This window comes from Pteropus alecto, unplaced genomic scaffold (genome assembly GCF_000325575.1).
Source record: "Pteropus alecto unplaced genomic scaffold, ASM32557v1 scaffold341, whole genome shotgun sequence".
Lineage (NCBI taxonomy): Eukaryota > Metazoa > Chordata > Mammalia > Chiroptera > Pteropodidae > Pteropus > Pteropus alecto.
Window position 1 is genome coordinate 853,626 of NW_006430739.1, and position 21,262 is coordinate 874,887.

General features: G+C 39.4%; 1 long non-coding RNA gene and 1 pseudogene across 5 annotated transcripts in view; one reads left to right on the forward strand and one right to left on the reverse strand.

Annotated features, from left to right (window-relative positions):
• Window positions 1–21,262, reverse strand: part of LOC107196234 — a 107,609-nt gene that overhangs the window by 72,249 nt on the left and 14,098 nt on the right. For all 5 annotated transcript variants that reach the window (XR_003048433.1, XR_001517611.2, XR_003048432.1 and 2 more), the window contains exons 2-3: window positions 17,144–17,337; window positions 14,742–14,801 (exon numbers count right to left, since the gene is read on the reverse strand). This is a non-coding gene — a long non-coding RNA (uncharacterized LOC107196234). The remainder of the gene's footprint in view (window positions 1–14,741; window positions 14,802–17,143; window positions 17,338–21,262) is intronic.
• LOC112485469 lies at window positions 10,321–10,439 on the forward strand (annotated as a pseudogene).

Below are 21,262 nucleotides of genomic sequence, written 5' to 3' on the forward strand. Positions count from 1 at the left end.
GAGCCATGAATCAATCCCCACCCACATACACAACTAGGGCATCTTTCAACAGTATCAATCTTAGAATGGGGCAAGCAAGTCTCTGCCCCAGCGCCGACACTTTACAGGGCCTTGCTTGGGCCCTGCTCTAGTCATACTACTTCCCACAGAGCAAGGAGTCTATGGGGCCAAGGGGACTTGCCACCCAAAGTCTATGCTTCCCTCTTGCATGCTACTCTCATACCCAAGACTTGGAAATTCCCTGCCCATGTGTCCCAAGCTTGTTTCATGGCCTGTGCAATGTTCTTCCCTAGTTCTGCCTTCCTAAAGATGAACCATACCACAAGTGGGCAGAACCCTAGGCCTGAGAGGTGAATGAAGGGCGGCCCTGGGGCGGCTGTTGCCCTTCCATCCAGTGATGATGGAGCTTGAACATGAGGGCTACAACAGTACTTTTCTCAAACTTTAATGTCTTGTGTTCCACCTGGGATCTTAAAAATCCAGATCATGGATAAGCAGGCCTAGAGTGGGCCCTGAGAGTCTGCAGTTCTAACAAACACTCACGTAATGCTGATGCTCTGGTCTGGGGTCCATACTTTGAGGAACAAGGCTGCTGTCTACAGGCATGTGTGGAAGGCCCCTTAGGGTAAGAGACAGAGCCAAGATGTTGGAGAGAAGGGAAGTTGGCGGTGAGCCTGCATCTTGTGACCCTACTCCAGGTCCACCAAAGTTAGAGGTGGCCTTGCCTTTTCATCATGTCAAGAAGTATCAAGAGTACATGAACCATCTGTGGGCACCAAAGGAAAACATTCAGGAGGGAGATACCATCTGTCCTTCCTTCAAAGCCTCTATGTGCCTCCCACCATCACCTCCCATGCCAGAAACTGGGAGACTACTCCTTGGAACACTTCACAATGACATGTGTCATCAATTTTCAATAACAGCTGCCCCCTCCCATGGACATTCACACAGTGCTTTACTACCTGACCACAGTGTCTGGCTCTCAGAAATCAGACATCCCACCTTGCTCACTTACCACTGGTCAGCATCAAACACTGAAGCTGGAGAAGGCACACTAGATTCTTTTTTTTTTTCTATTTCATCAAACTTTTCTCTTTTTTAAAATTTTTATATATTTTTCAATTATCGTTGACACACAATATTATATTAGTTCCAGGCGTACAACGCAGTGATTAGATATTTACATAACTTATGGAGTGATCACCCCAATAAATCCAGGACCCATCTGACACTGTACACAGTTATTACAATACCACTGACTATTTATCTTCCATGCTACACTCTGCATCCCCATGACTATTTTGTAGCTACCAATTTGTACCTCTTAATCCCCTCCCCGCTTCGTCCATCCCTGCACTCCCCAATCTGACAACCGTCAAAATGCTCTCTGTATCTATGAGCTTGTTTCTGTTCTTTGTTTATCCTGTTCTCTAGATTCCACACATGATATTTGTCTTTCTCTGTCTGACTTACTCCACTCGGCATAATACCCTCTAGGTCCATCTATATTGTTGTAGATGGCAAGATTTTATTCTTTCATATGGCTGAGAAACATTCCATTGTACATATGTATCACCCCTTCTTTATCTATTCATCCACTGATGAACACCCAGGATGCCTCCATATTTTGGCTACTGTAAATAATGCTGCAATAAATACCAAATTCACATGTCCTTTCAAAGTAGTGTTTTGGGTTTCTTCAGATAAAAACCCAGAAGTGGGATAACTAGGTCCTTCTTTGTGTCTTGTTATAGCCTTTGTTTTAAAGTCTATTTTGTCTGATCTAAGTACAGCTACCCCAGCTTTTTGTGTTTGTTTAGAGACAATAGATTCTTAATGACAACGTACCTCCACTGAGCAATCTCATGTAGTCCCTGGTCTGAGAGGGAGGACAGGACTCATCATTTATGGTAGACCTGACTCATCCATACTAACACACAGCCGAGAACCCATAACACCCCAGCCACTGGCCCACTAACTGTTACGAACAATCTATATTCAAATTACTACACCCACATGAGGGGGCCTGGAGTTTTTTCTGTCATTTATCACTGTAAAGAAAAGGATAAAAATTAAAAATAAACATAAAACCACAGAAATATTGTTTAACTGGAATATCCAACTGGGATAGAAATGCAAACCACTAAATGCATTCCTGAGGCACAGTTTTCAAAAATTTTCAACATGAACTCACTTAAATTCAATAGTAGTATGAGCCCATATAAAACAGATGAAAACAAAACTTTGTATGAAGTATAAAATGGGGTTCACAGCCCACAGTCCTGTTTACTTGGTACTCAATGGATTGATAAACACAGAGGCCCCAATGGCAGCTCCAAGAAACATCTAATGTCCCAAAGTGCCCCTTTACAAATCGCCAAGGAAACATACATCACATTATTAAGGTGAGACTTTCCTCCTAAGATCACTGATTAGCACTCAAGTACAGGAGAAGCAAAAAATAAAATAAAATAAAAATGAAGGACAGATGAAGTCACACTACAGTGGTCTGGGAGTGGGTCATAGGGCTGCCAAATGTTTTAATAACACACCCAAATGAAGCCTCATGGTCACTCGAGGAATACAGAGAACTGGGTCTGAGTCCTAATTCTGCAGCTAACTCACTTGGTGACCTTAAATAAGGCCCTTTCTTTCTCTGAGCCTCAGACAGAGGACCCAGACAGCCTTTGTCCAGATTTGATGCTCTGGGATTTTATGGTATTTCAGGATGCCACATTTAAGTGAAGATTCATGGTCATATCATCCATCACAGATAGATGCTAGAGGAAAAATATAAAGGAAGGAAAACTTTATGTTGCTCTGCTGGCACAGTTCTGTGCTTTCGTTCAGAAGCTCAAAGCATTTTAATAGCTTATTCCATTGGATCCGTAGCAGAAAAACAAGGAAATTAATCTTGAAGAAATCATATGTCTGCAATCTTTGAATATCTCTTGCTCGGTAAGGTTCCAGCTGCTTCTGCACATTGTCAGTCCTTACTGACTTCTGGATAGAGGGAAAGAAAGTAGTATTTGACTTCTGGGAGGAAGGGAGGTGGTCTTTAGGGTATAAGACCACGGAAGCAGAAAGAGCATTAGAAAGCATTTGCAGTAGTTTAAATAAGAGATGATAAAGACCCAAACCAAAGTCATGTCAATGAAGATAGAAAGAAGAGGACAGATCCAAGTGGCATTCAGGAGGACACATTAACAAGATGGGTGATGGAGTTGAGGAGGAGAGGGGGAGAATGAATAACAAGTGGTTTATCTGGGGGATAACACGCGTGGCAGTGCCATTATCCAAGCTGTGAATCTGAGAAGGAAAATGAGATTTGAGAGACAAGATGATAAATTAAAGTTTGGGATGTTGACTGAGATGTCTGTGGACCAGGTAGATAGAAATGGCCAGCAAGCATGTGGGTATATTAGTGTAAAGTCTTACAGGTCTAGGCTGGACAAATGCAGCCACAAGATTAATTTGGAAGTCCTCAGCATATAGGGTCCTTGTCTCCTTGTAATTTTGCCACTGTGTCTCATTTATTCATTAAAATATTTACAGTCCCCCCCAAAATATTTAGAGTCCCTACTTAACTTTGCTAGGCAAGGGGATACATAGGTAAATAAAGACAGACATAGTCTCTGTTCTTCTATAGCTTACAGTCTAGCAGCAGAGACAATTAACAAGAAAAAAGATACAGATCTCATTTTACATTCTGATAAATATTAAGAGGGAGACAAATAGGTATAGTCATCAAGAATACCATATGGAAGAAGGGTGACCTCTCAAAAAGGCCTTTAATCTAAGACTTGAAGGACATTCTTGAACAAAGGAACAGCATATGTAAAAATGTAGGAGCAAGAAAAATTTAGTCGCAAAAATGGCATGCCCACTACCTTGGGTTCTGTGGCATGCCTAGAATATTTGCTGCTGCTGTAACTGATATTTAAATGATAGTAATAAAGTAGTACAATAAGGCATGATCACAAAATTATACTCATACCAAAGCAGTTGATGCATATGAAATGGTGTTTAAGAATTTTATGTTGTCACTGATGGGACTGGATACAAATGGTTATATTAGTCAGATGTCATATTACCTTAAACAAAACTTTAAATAAAATTGCTACAAAGCTCTACATTCCATTAGTAATAGTTCTGATTGCCTTAAATCATGCCAGCATATTGAAGTTGCACTTTGGGCAAAGTCACCATTCTGTAGAATTTCGGTCAAACACTGTTATTGAAGAAGCAATACTTAAAACAACATTATTTTTAATGATTAAATAGAGAGCTGCCACAAATTGAGGAAAAGAAAAAAATTCTATGTGGCCATTGGGGAAAGGATAAGTAGGTTGTGTTTTGCAATTCCTTCCTGGTGGGTTTACAATTATTCCACAGCATGACAGCTAAAATGCCTAAGAAATCACTTACCTGAATCTCAGTAATGATTAATTCTCTATGCATTGTATGTTCACTATGAGTTCTGTTGACCTCACCACATAGAAAGACAGAGTTTACCTATTTACAATTCTAACTATTTATTCCTTGCAGGCAAAACAAAAGTGTGCTAGGGGTTGAACAATTCTCGGCCAGCAGTGTGTATTTTAACAAAGATGTTTAAGATGCATCAATTGAAAATTTAATGTATAAATCTTAGCTGGCTGGTAAGGAAAATAAAAACAAGCTTTATGTGTTATAGGCATAGATTTAGCTATATTAAAGTGTTTCTGCTTTTAAAATGAAGCCTTTATGTCAAAAAATGCAAAAGACAGAAATACTCCTCTTTGTAGTACAATTAAAAAGGAAAGTAACAAATTGTGCTAATTTCTTGTGTTTGTAATTTGGCTGAAAATTGTGGTGTTGCTGTATTAGTTTGGGTGTGGGACAGCATGCAAATGGAGAACTCACCAGCACTTATCAACTATTCTCTTATTTCCTCGATTGTAAAACGATTCAGAAATGCATGGCCTGCCTGTGGTAAACTATAATTAAGGCCATTTTTTATAATTAAGGGCTATTTTTTAAATTAACATTTTAAAGTCCACTGGCAGCCCTTATATCTTTTGTCTCACACCGGCAGGACCGACAGGGTGGGCCATTCAGAAAAAGCACTGAATCTTACCAGCCGTCAGCAAATGAGCCATGTGTGATTCTGGCAAAGGACTGAACGTCTCTAGCTTGCCGATGGCGTGCACATCACTAGGAGGCTATCGGCCCCATTAGCGTCCCGGGAACACAGTGGCTCTCTGGTTTAACACAGGTATGTGAGCCATTGCATCCACACAGGCCGAAGAACACAACTAGTCAACCCTATTCATTCATGCCATTTCCACGAATGTTAAATAGCCCAAGAGAACATGGACCGCCTTCTACACCTCTGGCTCCGGCAAACAAACTGGGGAAAGGATCTGACCATTTATAGCTTGATTTTGACTTTTGGGGTTTCCACAAGTTCAGCTCAAACATAGTGCTGAGAGTATTTCTTTTCCTTGAGTCAAACCAGCCAAATGCCGCAGGCCACAGAATTCTTTTCTATGCTTTAGAACTCAACCGATGGATGAACGATACATCTTTATCTCCCCGATCCTCACTTTATATATCGGGAAACTGAAGCTCTGAAAGAGTAGATGACTTGCTTAAGGTTTTATGGCCATTTAGGGGCAGAGCACTGACTCAAACCCAAGAGTTTTATCTCCTCCCAGCAAGGCTCTTTCCAACGCACTACATCACCCGATGTGGACGACTTGCTAGGAAATGTCCAAGCAGTGGGCTGTATGGAGTAATTTACTGGTATAAAGAGATATCAAGAGGTTGTAAGTGAACATAAACTCCAAGACTTTTACAGAATGACCTGGTTATTGAGCTGCTCAGCCTCCCTCTGCGGTCAGACCAAGGCTTACCAACTGCTTAGACTTGAACTACACCCCACTGTTCCCGGACCCTACTACCCTAACTCTGACCCATCTTTCTGTGGTGTGGCTCGTGACCTAACACTCCCTGTCTCCCTGCTCTGGCTCATTCACAGATACTTGCTCTTTCTCCCTCCTCTCAACTTCCATCCCACCATAGTCCCTGTCCTGGAATCTTCTACCCTACTGCTGCCCAACCTGGCCCTGTCATTTCAGCATTTGAAGTCCAGGCCACCACAGCAGAGTATTCCCTTTCTCTTGGTCCACCAGCTCCTGTGGACGAGGACCAGGAGCAGGGAGTGAGGTGGGGGAGGCAAGAGTATGTAAACACTTGCTTTTTCAAAATATCAGCCAGAAACTTCTCTCAACCACACCTTGGCCTAGCTACAATGCAATGGAAAAGGAAAAACAAAAGCTGACCCAGGGCCTGGCAAAGATCACAGAAGGCCTACTGAATGAGAAGATGAAACTATGTTCCACCCACAATTAGGACTGAATACATTTCTTATGTTCTTGGCTTTTCAAAGTTGTTCATATCTTTATGGTTTATAGTAAGTTTTTCCTAGCTAGAATATTTGCTAGGTATGAAATGACTATTATTTGATGCAATTATTTTGATGACGGTTTTTAAAGGGCCAGGAAGTCACCTAAACTATCATAAAGATAATTCCTCATCAAATAGCATAGGTGGAGATCTTTCATTTCAAGAAGTAATCTCTGTGTAGATAAAGTCAGCAAAAAAAAAAAAAAAAAAAAGAGAGAAAAAAAAAAAAAAAAAAAAAAAAAAAAAAAAAAGCTCCATTTAGCAAATGTGTGTTATACTAGTGACTGGCAATAAATATGTAAATATATAATTCAATTAGAGCTATTGCTAAATGTGTGATGATTCAAGCATGGGCTGGCTGGCATATTTTACCTTTATTAAAAAAACAGCAATGACAAGTTTCTGAGTAAGTTATAAGCTCTTAGTGATGTTTAACCCAGGTCAGAGAACAACCTGTTCAGAAGCTCTTCGACAACATTTGTTAGCATATAAATAATGCGTGCTGACTTCGGATGATTTTTACCTACTCACTGGAGCATATGCCATCGAACTTCTACTTGGCAACATTTTGTTATCTGTTCATAATATCACTTGTGCTTGCTAATAATAAAAATCATTAAAAGTAGCCTATCATTTGGAATTGTTGTGATATCAAAATGCTTATCCCACCCCCCGCCTCCAGTCTGTATTAGTGAGGTCTAACTGCACTACACAGGTATGTTTCGGCATCCACTGAAACCTCATTAAAGAGCATTCAGGACAAAAATGTCTATAAATGCCCATTGCAGGTAGACCTGAAGCAGTCTGCAAGGTTATCAGGGGCATATAAACCAAGACTCCACTTAGGAACAAAAACGCTCAGGACTTTAAGAGACTTTAAAACGGAAGAAAAAACCATGCACCTCTACTGCTTTTACAATTAAAAAAATTTAAGTAGTATAAATTTCTCAGGAAAAGGGTAAAGAAATGTCCTAGTAAGTCAAACACCATCTGAGTCATGAAAGGGAGCTCAGAGGTCATCGGGGCCTCAGAGCTGCCCTTCTCCCAAAGCTGTTCCCATCATCCAACAGCTCAAGGCATTAGACAGTCTCTCTTCACACCAGGTCAAAATCTGCCTCCCTGTAATTCCTATAAATCAGTCCAGGTTTCTTGGGGTTAAAAAAAAAAACAAAAAACAAAAACTAGTGTCTTTATGGCTCTTCATGTGGCATTTTTCACATGTGTCTTCTCACTGGACCTTCTCAATAACCTCGTGAGGCAGACATCCCTATTACTCTTCTGCTATGGATAAAGACCTGGAGGCTGAGAGAGGCTCAGTTAGTCCTCGGGGTTGCAGAGCGGTGAAGTGGCAGAGGCAGGGCTTCAACTCAGGTTCCCTAATTCTTCCTGTTAATGCCATTTTCACTACCCAATTTGGCCCTGGTGAAACATTAAAAAAAAAAAAAAAAACAGCTTCTGCTTCCCCATGAGAACAACCTTGAAGGCTGAATTGGGTAAAATGATTGAAGTCGTACTCTCTACAGATGCTCCCCAAGAGATCTCTGCTACTCACATGGCTTTAAGTACCTCACGCAGAGGGGCCAAAAAGCCCAGGCACTTATCCTGAGTTCTGGAGTAACAGACTCACCTTCCCATCTGGATGTCCCATAGTACCTCAAATTCAGCAGGTTCCAAGCTGAACTTATCATCTGTTCCCAATTCTCTCCTCACTCTCCATTCCTGATCTTGCTCAGAGATACCACACTCTATCTAAGCAGCCATGCCAGAGACCTGGAGGATTATCCTCGACACCTCTCTCCCTCTCTTCCCCTCCCCACAACATCATAAAGATTTGACTGACAACTTTGAAATTTCTTTTTATCTGCCTCTTACTCTCCATCACTGCTGCTACTGCCTTATTCCATCCACCATGAAATCTCATTTAGACAAATCTGACAGCCTCCTAAATGGTCTCTGTGCCTCCAACAGCATCCCTCTCAAATCCACCTGAATCCATGTAGATCGCCACCAGAGTGAGCCAATATGGCACTCTATGTGCCCCCCCACCCCTCCCACTACCAACTTCAATGGTTTCCTGTTGCCCCTAGAGTAACTGTCAAACCTAGCTGATTAAGAAAATCACTGGGTATGTGAGAGGGACATCTTTATATTTGTGAGTTCCCCAGGTTATAAGAATGAGTCACCAATGTTTGGGAATTAAAGTGTACAAGGCAAAGTTTACACTCTCAGCGATCTGAGGGTGTAACAGTTTATAAAAAACATATACATTGATTTCTTCCTTCCTACCTCTCCAGTCGTCATTCCTGCCACTTCGCCCTTGGCAACAGACACTCCAGCAATCCCAGAAACATACCATGCTGGTTCACACTTCTGTGCTGCCACCGAGGCTGATCTCTCGGCCTAAAATGTTTCTACCCTTAGCCAATCTCCACTGAACCTTCAAAACTTAACTGAGATGTCCTTTCTTCAAGGAGTCTTCCATGATCTCAGCAGACTGGTTTTAGGCACCCTTCCTCTGTGACACTATAGTATTGCAGAGTTCTCTATCATAGCACTTAAGACATTGTGTTGAAATTATTTCCTTGTGTGTCTGACTCCCTGGCAAGCCTATAAGTTCCTCAGACCAAGAAACACGTTTATTTACCACTGGCAAGTGCCTGTCACATAATAGGTGCTCAGTAAATGTCGACCTGAAATGAGCTTGGTTTCAAGAAGAGGCTCTACACTAACTGTAGATGTGGATTTTAAGAAACTCAATTCACCTGCTTCGGCCTCAGTTTTCACAACTATAAAACGGGATAGTAAATCCTCATGTTCATTTCATGGATATGCCAAAATATGAATGTCTACTAAGTGTCAGACACTGGGCTGTGTGAAGATTGAACTGATAAATCAATGTATATGTTTTTTATAAACTGTTACATAGTATTGTAAATATATTTCTGTAATTTTAGCTTTTGCTTAGTCTTTCTGAACCAGAAATAAAGATTTCATTCTATAAAACCAAAGTCTACTGAGGTTTAGTCTCTGGGAGGCTAAAGGTATCAGGGTAAAGTCATTTAGCCCAGAGGGAAGTGCACTGACCTAACCAGGATTGGAGGTACACTCTGGGAAAACATTCCATACTGAGAACTCGCTCTGACAGGTGCAGTGCTAATCTCCCAAGGACACAGGCTTCACAGCTGAGTGACACTGAGGAAAGGTCACTAAGCCCCAATTCTTCACCCCACTGACGTCTGCTTAACCTGTGCTCAGGTTTCCACGGTAAAGGGTGTGAAGCCCAATGCAGCAGGTTAGAGTGGGCTCAACAACCTGACTTCCTAAGGCTCACCCAGGCCTTCCTGAAGCCTGTTTATTCAGGTGAGTACTGGGAGGGAACATCCAAAGTGTTTTGAAGGATGAAGGCAGACAAGGCGGGAAGAAAAGTCTGAGCAGAGGTAACATGTTAACCATCCCAGAAGAATACTGCTAGAGCCTGAGATAAGATAGGAGTGGGGAGTAATGAGAAATGAAGCTAAAGAAGTAGGTAGGAAGCACATCAGAATGCCAGGCTAAGTGACTTGAACTATATGTTTTAGGAAAGTGAGAAGCCACCAAGGAGACTCTAAATATTTTCTTGTTTTTATTTTCTTGTTGTTACTGTTGTTCTTGTTTTTGTTTTTTCTTTACACTGAAATGATGACTAAATTTTCAGTTTGGAAAATCATTTTGTGTTGGTGGACTGTACAGAGGGGGTTTTGGGGGCGTGGTGAGAGACCAGAACCAGAAAGAGAAGATTGAAGATCACTGCAATAGTCTAAATGAGAGATGACAAAAGCTTGAACCAAGAAATAGCATGAGGATAAAACGGTAGATTAAAAAAAATATTATGTCTATGGCCATGCCACCCTGAACGTGCCTGATCTTGTCTGACCTTGGAAGCTAAGCAGGGTCGGGCCTGGTTACTACTTGGATGGGAGACCATCTAGGAAGACCAGGTGCTGTAGACATTAAAAAAAAAAAAAAACCACGAGCTAGAACTTCACACTCACTACGATGGCTGTAATCAAAAAGACTGACAATAACAAATGTTGGTGAAGATATGGAGAAAATGGAATCCTTGTCCATTGCTAGTAGGAATGTAAAATGGCGCAGATGCTTTGGAAGAGTCAGGCAGTGTCTATGGAAGACAGGTAGTTCCTCAAAAAGTTAAACATACGGTAGCCATATGATCCAGCAATTCTATTCCTAGGTATCTACCCAGGAGAAATGAAAACATTCATCCAGACAAAAACTTGAGCACAAATATTCATAGCAGCATTATTCATAATAGCCAAAGAGAACAACCCAGTGTCCATCAACTGATGAATGGATAAACAAAATATAGTATATCCATTCAATGGAATATTATTTAGCCATAAAAAGGAATGGGAACTTTATTTTTAAAAAAAATTTAAATGCTCTATAAAGGACGTTAAGAGAATGAAAACAGAAACCAGACTTGGAGAAATATTTATAACATACACATCATATAAAGGACTTGTACCTAAAGTTAACAAAGAACACTCAAAACACAACAAGAAAACAATCTAATTTGAAAATGGGCCATAAATCTGAACAGATAGATACTTGCCAAAGAAGCATATGAAAAGATGCTTCACATCGTATGTCATTAGGGAATTTCAAATTAAAACAATGAGACATGATCATGCACCTATTAGAATGGCTGAAATCTAAACAACTGAAAACACCAAATGCAAGCGAGGGTATGGAGCAACATAAATTCTCATTCATTGCTGGCGGGAATGCAAAACAGTACAGCAACTGTAGAGGACAGTCTAGCTCTTTCTTACAAAACTAAGCACACTCTTACAATATCACCCAGCAACCACTCCACTTGGTATTTACCCAAACATGTTAAAAACTATGTCAACGTAGATATTTATAGCAGCTTTATTCATAATTGCCAAAACTTGAAAGCAACCAAGAAGTCCTTCAGTAGGTAAATGTATAAATAAACTGTGGTTCATCCAGACAATGGAATATTATTCAGCACTAAAAGGAAATCATATATCAAGCCATAAGAAGACACAGAAGAACTCTAAATACCCATTACTCAATGAAGGAAGCCAGTCTGAAAAGGCTACATACTGCCTGATTCCAATTACATGACATTCTAGAAAAAGTAAAATAGAAACAGTAAAAAGACCAGTGGTTGCTAAGCTTCTGGGGAAGGAGGGAAGGACTGCACTGAAAAGCCCATGTTCCAACTATTCATGAAAACTATTCTGTATTATACTGCAATGATGGATACACAGCATTATGCTCTTGTCAAAACCCATATAAGTGTACGACACAAAGAGTGAACCTTAATGTAAATTATGAACTTTAGTTAATGATAACGTATTGATACTGGTTTATCAATTGTAACAAATGTACTGCAGCAAAGCAAGGTGTCAGTGGGGAAAACTATGCTCAGGGGAGTGGGAAGACGGGAATATATGGGAACTCTGTACTATCTGCTCAAATTTCTGTAAACCTAAAACTGCTCTAAAAAAAGTAAAGTATTAATTAAACAGAAAACATAAAGAGAGAATGAAGTACACGTCTATGTTACAATGTGCAGGAACTTTGGAAACATTATGCAAATTGAGACAAGCCAGTCACAGAAGACTGCACGCTGTATGATTCCATTTATAGGAAAGGTCCAGAGGAGGCAAATCTATGGAGATGAAGAGTAAGTTAGTGGTTGCCTAGGGCTGGGGGGAGTTAAGGAAAAATGGAGATCGACTGCTAATGGCTATGGGGTTTATTTTTGGAGGTTTAAAACATGTTCTAAAATTTATTATGGCGCTTGTGGTGATGGATGCACAGCTCTGTGAATATGTTAGAAACCATCTGAAATGGATGAACTGTATGGTGTGTGTATACCTCAAAAAAGCTTGAAAAATACTAATGAACTGGAAAATCTCAATAAAATGGATGATTTTCTAAGAAATGTAGCAAGTTGGAATTACAAAGAAGTGAAAAACATGGGAGAAAACTAGGCTATTAAAAAAAGTTTCCTCCAATGATTGTTTTAGTGCCCAGTTTTTCGGCAAGTTTTTTCTAATTTATGAGGAACAGATAATTTCCATGCTCTAAAAGTAGCTCTCAGTGTAAAGGAAAGGAAAGAAATAAGGCCTGTTCATTTTATAAAACTAAAGTTATCCTGTCCACAAAACGTGATCAACACACAAACACACAGAGAAAGAAAACTGAAGACTAATGTCAGTTACGATATAGATGCAAAAATCCTAAATAAAATACCAGCAAACAAAACCTGGCAAGACAAAAAGAATACTACACCATAAGAGGGATTATTCCAGGAGTGGAATTTAATATTAGGAAATCTAGACGTATAGTTTATGACAACGATTAGCTAAAGAAGAAAAACTGCATGAATGACAAAAATTTAGTATCTTAAATTCATTTCAAAAATCTCTCAAGAGGAAAAATATCTATACCAGAATAGAAAACTGGGGATAAAAGTTAAGGGAAAAAAGTTCAGCTTCACTAGTAGTCAAATAAATGTAAATTTTAAAATAAGACACTAATACTTTGCAGTCAAATTGGCAAAAAAAAAAAAAAACCACCTCAGTAATATAAAAAATTCAGACAATCAGGGCATGCCCACATTCTGCCTCTAATATGAAGAATTATTATAGGGCTATTTAGCAATTCCCAGAAGCCTTAAAATGGGCATGCATGTGGAACAATTACACATCTAGGAATTTATTCAAAGGAAGAAAAGATTTTTACAAAGACAGCCACAGAATCCTCATCTCTGCATTGTTTACAGTAGGGAAAAACAGAAATAAAATAAATGTCCAACAGTAGTTAGTCCAAGAAACTGTGGTACTTTCATTCAATGAGATTCTCTGTGAGCACTGAAGATACAGGAGAATAATGAACTTAAAAAGAATGCTCAGAATATATTAAGGAAAAAGCTTATGAAAGAGTATATATATAGAAAAGAAGACCAAATGGTTATAATAAAATATTAATAGTGCTTACCTCTGAGTAGTAAAAATATAGATGACTTTTATGTACTTTCATGTTCTCCTTTTTGTATATCTGTGCTTTCTACATGGTGTATAATAAAGATGTATTACTTTGCTAAAGAAAAATTCAATAAGAGTACCTTTTAATGTTTATACTTTTTAACTTAAAAGTTCCATTTCTATAGATTTATCCTGATGACATATCTACATAAATGTTTATGTGAGGACATATATTATAATTGCAAAAAAGATCAACTAAGTATCTAGCAATAGTAATTGTAAAGTATGACATAGCTATTGCGATAGCTATAGAATATTGGGCAACTATTAAAAATCATGAGGTAGAAGAATATTTAAATACATCAAAAATTCAGTGACAAAGGCAGATTATAAAACATTAACTACCCTACAAAGCTAATTAAAAAAAAAAAAACTATGTAGAAAAAATGGAAAGAAATATACCAAAATGAACATCAACTATGGTTTGCTCCAAGCGAGACCACAGGTGATTTGCTTATTTTCATCTTTCTGCACTTTATACTTTTTTACAATGTACCTAATTTTAAACTCCAGAAAAAACTTAAGTTTGCATTTGAGGAGCAAGGAGAAAGAAAAGGTAGAAAAAAACATAACAGTGAGTACAAACACAGAAAACTCTGGAAACCAATATATCAAGATGTTAAAAATGGTAGATCCTTATTGGTAGGAACATGGGTGAAGGTTACTTTTGCGAGTATGATTTTCTATTTTTTGTTTTCCAAAAAATAAAAAAAAAAAATTAAGACAAAATCAAGTGAGAGAGATATGGATATTTCCCTCATTGGTTCTAGCAAGGTGGGGACCCTGGCCTCCAGGACTGCACATGGGAGCACCACCAGTGAAATAATGCAATGATGCTAGCATCTCCATTCCATTGCATGCTGGGAAGCCCCTTACCCTATACCAACAGCCCCACAATTCAGGGTCATATGCCTCTAGGCCTTCAGAACCTCCAGTCTTGCAGTCTCCAGTCAGAAGGATTTCTCCCCTGCCATGGCCCTCTACTCCAGCTTTTATGCCATCTTCCCCCTGCCTCTAGACTGAGCTACCAGACTGAGCTCTCAAATCTTACCTCTCTACCACAGCACCTTGCATAGAATAGAGAAGGTGTTCAATTAACATTTATGAGGCTCTGAAAGGCAAGCAGGTATGAAACTGTATCTTGATGCCTGACTTGAGACTAGAGAGACAAAGATACCAGCAACCCAGAAGTGTTTCAACCCAGCTCACCGCCTGGCCTCTTCTTGTAGCGTACAGGGCTGCAGTAGTCTCGTGGGTGAAGAGTGCCACCTAGTGGAATCGAGTAGGAATAGGCAGTGATAAAAGCAGGTCAAGATCAAAATGAAATAGTTCAAACAGATCTCCTTCGATATAAAAATATACGTAGCATCAAAATAAGTGGAATAGTGGGGACCAAATGAACTGTCTGTATAAGGACATGTCAGCAATGAAGTCAGTGTAGCATCGACATACAAATTTACCTGTGATGCGTTGTTTGTTTTGTTTCAAAGTGAAAGAACTGCCAAGGGCTTACAAATTAACCCTAACGGTCAAGTATCATAATGCTCAAAGTTTCTGTGGATGCTATGGTATTCCCATAACTTTAAAATCGTCCTACCATTTTCAGCATTATTTCTTACTTAGTGGGGAGATGATAGAATTTGTCATAAAAAGTATGTGAAAGGAGAAACCACCTTTGCTAAAAGTTCATATAAAGAAAAATATGAAAAAATAACTTTTTTCCTTAAAACAAATTAGTCTTTTAAATACTTGCTTGGTGTATCGAGGCACAGATTAGTGTTTTTAGAAAAAAAAGCTTTTAGGAACAGAAACACTTGGGTCAAAATCACATGGTCCTTATATTTTCCCCTTTAAATATAAGCCAAATAGTGGCTGATAACCTGAGCAAGTGAAATTCCTCGATTTCCTCTAATGGCAGAGTAGAATGAGGTCCCATTGCTCAAGCTCACACATAAAAAGCCTGAAAACACGTGTGGACGAAACACCTCAGCCCTGGTTTGTGTCGAGTGATGCCCTCTCTTTCAATGCAATAAACTGGAAATGGTCAGTCTGGACCTGGAGCTTCACGGAACCATACAGACTTCGTGATGCCATGGGTACTATATTATACACAGCTTGCAAAGCCCATTCTGGACAAGCATTTTTGAAAAGCAAGGCACAGGATTTTTTTTTTTTTTTTAGTTGAGCCAGGAGATATCCTCGCCAACATAACCAGAAAGTCTGTGGAACTCAAGAGGTAACACCTTATCTGCTTCTAAACACTAGTAGAATAACAGAGCTCACACTAAAGTAGGGTGACTTCCATAACACCTTTCCTCTACACTTCTGCAAGTTGATGCCTGAACTATCTCTCGCCCTAACTTGCCCTAATTTGGCCAAACCTATACATTTTAGCCATATTAACATTTTTCATTTTTATTTTTATTTTTTTTAGGCGAGGCAACCCTTGATTGACCTCACAGATCACAAAGACCTTGTCAGCTTATAATCCCTTATTTTAAATTTTTTTACGCCTACAGCACCTGGTCTCCCATCCAAGTACTAACCAGGCCAAACCCTGCTTAGCTTCTGAGATCAGATGGGATTGGGCTTGTTCAGGGTGGCATGGCTGTAGATGCCATATTAATATTCTTAAAGTCTAATTCTGGCCATTTCATATTTCTCCTCCAACTCTGTTCAAAAATCTTCAATGCTCCTAAATTGCCTATCAAAAAACAGTTGAAATACTTCAGTATAGTATTCAAGGCCCTCAAAAATGTGGCCTCAACCTAACTTTCCAAACATATTTGACATAATTCTCCCATGATGATGAGCCTGTGCTCCAGCCAAACTAAGTTGCTTACTGTTCAAGTGTATCAATATATATTTTTGCACTTCTCCAGTAGTGGAAAAAAAAAACAAAAACCAGATCACCCCTAAAAGCCAGTAGGACCATTCCCAAGTGCTGTAAATGGCCTGCCCAGAAAAGAAATACCTTCACAAGTACCATCACACAAGACACTGCCTTTGGAAATACAGATCCATGAAGGATGAGTCAAGAGTTTATACCTCTCAGCACCTGACCTTGTTCTGCTACTGACTAGTCCACTGTGAAGTTTTGACATTTCGTTGGTTCTACTTGTTCATTATTTTTTTGTATTATTTTCGTAAAACTCACTGACAACTGCCAAAATGCTATAACTTCAAAAAAAAAGTCAATTTAGATGAATTTTAGAAAAATTTTGCATGGCATTTTGAGATCCTATGAGACATTCTGGAATGTCCCCCAAAATGGAGTTGAGAATCACTGTCTTAGCTAGTATGTTTGCCTCTCTCCATGCTTTGTTGTTTTCACTTATAGAATGAGAACAAATGATGCTCCTACTCTATCTCAAGTCTCTTGTCTTGGATATTATGAGAACAAATGCTGCTTATAAAGAACTTTGTTTTCCCCAGAATAAAGGAGTTACATATAACCCAGATTAAATAATTTAACTATAACTACAAATCCCCCTATGATAGCCAACCAGTTACATATTACCAACAAAATATGAGACACTATCACATTATTTGATAACACAGTTATAAAGTTCTTTTAGGATGCAGAAAAACATTAATGTTACTGAACTTACACTGGGAGACCATGATGCTTGGGAAGGTGTACACTAAACAGCAAAACAGAATTGTCCTTGGGAGGAAATTGGATCTGGAGCCGGCTTTAGCTTCTGTGAACATAGGAATTCCTTCTGAGGTAGGGATGGGAGTTCAGGACGAGGAGAAGATAACGTCTCAATTTCCACTGGGTTCTCTGTTGAAATGTTTCTTTCTGCAGAGAGATTATAAGTGAAGCACTGGGAATAGAGGCTGGAAAACTACAGAGGGCTTCCTTGTCAATAGTATGTTTTGTTTCCACAAAGCCATTTTGTCTGTAATCGTAATTCAGCAAATTCTTTATGACAGAATTCTTTTATTGCAACTGTCTCTAAGAGGTTGGACTTCTCCAAGCAGCAGTCTGTTGGGAATTCTAATATTAGACTATAACTGTAACTGTAAATAAGGGGTCTACAAGTCACCAGAGTCTCAGACCAAAGAGAAGGTTACAGACCATGCAGGCTGCACAAGAAGCCCATCCCAAGTAGATTGGAAGAGTACAAGTCATTCTAAAAGGATTACAGAAAGGAATCCAAGAATTGTAGACCTATCTTAGAGACAGAAAAGGCCTTGAGAGATAATCTGCTATAGCTCTTTTACAGAAAACAAAGGTTTATGCTAATTTAATGTAGGCTTAAAATTAAGAATATATCACTTGGTAACCTCAGCTGAAAATAACTATTGTGAAATAAACAATACATGTGGTACGATTTTACCTAATAAAATTAAGTAAACTTTTAAAAGATTCTATGACTATTTTTGAATATAAAAAAGGTCAGCATAAATTATTTAGTAAACTAATCTGAAAGTACTAACTAGTTCTTCCTGCTTTTTATTTCTTCTTCCCCATTCTGTTGAGTCATTGCTTAGGTCACTAGGTGCCTCCAGCTCTTACTAGAATCACAAATGATTTTGACCTTTCAGCGGAAGAACCATCCCAAAGACCTAAATAAACCCTAGAGGAATGCACTAGGTCTTGGTTTTCCTTAGGACTGTCTTTGTGTACAGAGAAGGGGATCTAGATTAAATCATTTTCAGAACTATCTATACGTACCAACAGAGGTTGCTAGTTTCCCAGGTCAGAAGCTAGGGAAAACTAAACACAGAGCATAGTTCTGGGCTTCTGAAGTCTTCTTCTCGGCTACAGGAGATAAGTTCCAGATCTCCCAAGACTTGGTGTGTTGGCTGTCAGACAAGTATAAGGGAAGGCTATTGCATCTCTGAAAGAGCTCTTCATGCAGAAGCTAAAGGGCCATCTGTCTGGGACATTGAAAAGATTACTGCATTGGATGAAATTTGGGACTCCAAGAACTCTAAAAGGGGAATGAAAGAACAGCAATCACACCAATCCCGGACTGGTTTGCTGCACTTTGAAATTTACAAATGATTTTCTTCTCCATTATTAGTTGATATTCACACAAAACCCTGATGAAGCCAATGTTGTTAGGATGATATGAGAGATAGGAAATTTATGTGCAGAGAGGTCAGTTAGTGTCATGCAGCTGGTGACTAGTAGAGCTAAGATCTAAACACTCCTTTCCCAGTAATACAGGGCCCATGAACAGAAGATAATCTTCTGTTTTCTGTGGCCCTATCACCCTTTCTGGAGAGCTTCCAGGATAGAGACCTTGCAGAAGACACAATCTAATCTTCTCTTGAAACTTTCTGCACAGCTGTGGAATATGCAGTCAGGGGTGTCCGTGGCGCTGTGGCAGAAAGCATGAGAATCAGCGGAGTAAATTCTACTCTCAAGGGAGTTCCTATTCCTTTTTAGACTTCCTCAGCTCTCTAATGAGGGACAGTGCTCCTGGATTTATTCTGAGTGCCTATGTCAGAGTCCTTGAGAAGTAAACAGAGGATTATTTGTGTTTTACTAGAACAACTAACATACTGAGAGGAAATAATTTTGAGCAGGCCTCATAATGACCAGAAGGTAATAGCACTTCATTCAGACCCTAAAAGTGCAGAAGTTAGGGCTGCCATCTATCTTTGAAGTGACTATGAACAACTAGTTTTCTAACCTAATTAATCTGGTACTAATTTAAGTAATTCCTTACTTTTTCTACCCTAAAACCGAGATCAGGGAAATGATGCAATAATGTAATTCAGTCTCAGCCACATTTGTTCACCTTTGAGAGTCTTTTGTCTTGAAGAGCAGTGATGAAATCTACCTGAAAATGAATATCCTAAAATGTCTCCCCTCAGCAATTTCTCCAGTTCATGAAGAAGAGATTTTAGTTTGCAAATACTTAGTGTGTAGGTGGCCTTCTGATTATGAATGTGATGGAGTAGTAGCTTGTAGCAGACTAATATTTCTACTGAGAACAACTAGGAAAGCCAGATAAATGTTTAAAACATCTGTTTGAAGACACAGGAGCAATGATGAGGCAAGAAGACTTCGGGAAAGAGAGGTGATAATACTCTGCAGTCATTTTTTTCATCAAGACATTTGCTGATTCTGCACATGAGACAAATGGGCAGGGATATGAGTAAGGGCCTGGACTGAGGGCCTCTACTAAGAGGAGAGAAACCAGCAGAGCTTTGGATCATCTTTTGAGGATGGAGAAAAAATATTTGAAGCTTGAAAATCCAGGATTCTGGTGAGAAGAAGGGGAGAAACTGATAGTATTTCCCTCAAGATATTTACTGAATTTTGAAACTGCATTAACCAAAAAAACCTAAGAAAATGACTGTCAAACTAGAATTTTATACCTAGCAAAAATTACCTTTCAAAAAAAGAAGGATAAGATTTTAGGGAAAAAGTGGCAACGCTGGCATTATAGTTTTTGAATCTCCTCAAATCACCCACTTAAGACAGAGAGAGTGCTAGAACGGCAAAACAAACAACATCTGCAACAATACTAGGTGAAAAAGTATCACAATGAAACCCAGAATATGACTAGGTAGAGATAATTCATTAATATCTACAAGACAGTATAGTATCGGCATCATTTGGGAGGAAGCAGAAGGAATAAATAGGGACGTCTGAAATACCTGAAAATAGAAGTACCGCAAAATAGTCAACATATACTTACTGCAAAGCACAGCAGAACATTTTAAGAACAACAGTCCCAAGAAGGAAGAGTCCTGCATATTCCAATGTTTGAGTAAGTATGAGAGGTCTGAAGGGCTGAGCTGCCTGGGCTCGAGCAAATAAAAAAATTCATCAACCATGATGAGAGACAGCTTCCAGTCTGGGATGCAGTATGCTGGAAGAAACACCATCCCCATAGTTAAGACAAAAAACAAGCCAGACTAACTTCAAATTCATGAAAATTTTCTAATGCACTGAGGTTGCAAAGCAGCAAATTTGCCCCAAATCTGAGGATACAGTCCCTGCAGGAGGGAGAAGATATGAACACTCACTTATCTGGGGTAAGCTTACTGAAAACTAAGAAGAGTTCAGCTAGAAAGATCAATGAATTGGTGATATGTGGATGGCAGGACAGTGTGACGCCTCTGAGGGCCTCGGAAACTGGGGAAATCTACATTCTTTTGCAGACTCTTTCTCCATGAACCCTGCTGGGTGCTTTCAGAAAAGATCAGAGAGAGCCCTAAGAATGGACCACTGAGATGCAGACTTTGGAGAGAGGAACACTAGCCATATGGAAGGGATAAGATTCTCTACCCCATGCATTTCCCCCATCTCCCCTAGAAGGGAAAAATGTCTTACTCTGTGGGGGAAAGAACAACAAACTCTGTCATCTCTAGGGCACTGGAGGAAACTCACTGCAGCTAGGAGAAGGAAACAGAAAAAATAACTATTTTGGAGGGAAGGTCAGAAATATGTAGTGGGCCCAGAACTACACAAGGGAAGAGACAAAAGACTTGAGACTGCCATACTCCTTGAGACCAAAGAACATAGTACCTAAGACCAAGGATTAAGCGAAACAATGGAAAATGCCCTCCTCCCAATATCCCACATCGCTAAGCGAATGAATTCAAGCAACTAGTAACAGCAGGATTCTATGGGCGGGGCGGAGCGGGGGTCTCGGAACAGAAGAGGAAGAAGAGCATGCAAAGAGATGATCTGAGGCACACTGTAAGGAAAAACCTAAAGCTCAGTGTTTAAAGACATTGCTAGGGAAGACCAACTCTCA